Below are 1,522 nucleotides of genomic sequence, written 5' to 3'. Positions count from 1 at the left end.
ATCCCTTAATACTCCTGGGAGAATTAACTGCAGATGGAGAGTAGGTTCTTAGGAATTTCTCATAAGGGAATCAATGGCACATCCTGCCCACCCTGTCCCCAAACTAGATTAGCTGCTTCCTGGCCAGGAGCCCACAATTATCCCGTGACGTCAGTGGCACTGGCAGCTCCCCTACATACCTGACCCAACCGATAGCTCATGCTGAGAATGGTGCCTGAGAGGCCCCAGTGAACTGGCAGGGTGGCATGGGGATTTCTCGCTAGAGAAAGAAACCTTCCAAACCATGACTTTGCAATGTGCTCAAGGTTTACATGGGATTTTCTGGAAAGATAGTGGTGGGGGTGAGAGGCACGTATCTGTGCTTTGCCATTGCCTTTTCCTAGGGCCTTAGCTCTCTTGCTCTTCATTTTTACCATGACAGAAAATATGGAGCAATCAAAGGAACTCTTTTCTTGTATGTGCAGAGATATCATGCACAAATCTGGTAACTCTGAATGTGCAGCGGGAGGGCTCATGCGTTCAAGGTGGAAAACGCCCCTCATGACTCCTGTACATTCATCCTCAAACTGACACATGTTGGCTCTTCCCTCATCCTCTAGAGCTAAAACATAAACCAAAAGTGGCCCTACACTCCTTCATAGGAACACATTGCCATGAACTTTCAAGTCACATAGCCCCGTAGGCAAACAGGTAAGAAAATCTTGGAGGAAGAACTTGAAAGTAGCATGAACTATAGAACACTCTGGAAGAGTTAAGAAAAGGTGCACTTTTTTCCCCCTTATGTCTAGGAGGTCCAAGGACTGTGAGGAAGATTCAATAGGACTATTCAATAGCTAGTTATTCACAAAATTTATTTCCTTCCACACTGTAGATAGCGTTTCCCAGTCTCCCTTGCAGTTAGGTGGCATACAACTGCATTCAGCCAGTGGGAAGTGGGCAGAAGTGATTACTCACCTTGGCCACTTACCCTCCTGTGTACAATTCTTTCTCTTCACTTGCTGCTGATTATTGACACTCAGGGAGATCCCAGAAGCTCCATGCTGAAAATGGTGGATCCTCTTTCAGCCTGGATCTCTGAAAGACTCTCTGAACCCTTCTCTCCTCTTCTCCTTATAAGTAGAAGAAAGGCCAGAGCATGCTGTCTCTCCCCCTGCCTAGCATTGAGAGCACAGAGGAAAGAAGATGTGAGAGCATGGTGAGAAGGAGGCCAGTCCTTGCTAGACAACAACCCTGACAGCATCTTAATCTTGGCTTTCTAGCCTCCAGAACTGTGATTTTAAAATGTGTTGTTTAAGCCAAACAGTCTATGGTTATTTTGTGATGGCAGCCTGAGCAGACTAATACAACCATAGGTCCTACTCTCGCCCCAATCCTTGTTGCAGATTGAATTTTACATGATGAAAAATAAATGTCTTTTTTTTTGTTAAGCCATTGAGATGTCAGGCTTTATCTCTTACAACAGTTAGTGTTTACATTTCTGATACAAAGACCGTGCAGAGCAAATCAAGTGTGTGATATCCCT

This window comes from Theropithecus gelada, chromosome 12 (assembly GCF_003255815.1).
Source record: "Theropithecus gelada isolate Dixy chromosome 12, Tgel_1.0, whole genome shotgun sequence".
Taxonomy (NCBI): Eukaryota; Metazoa; Chordata; class Mammalia; order Primates; family Cercopithecidae; genus Theropithecus; species Theropithecus gelada.
This window is presented reverse-complemented; position numbering follows the sequence as displayed.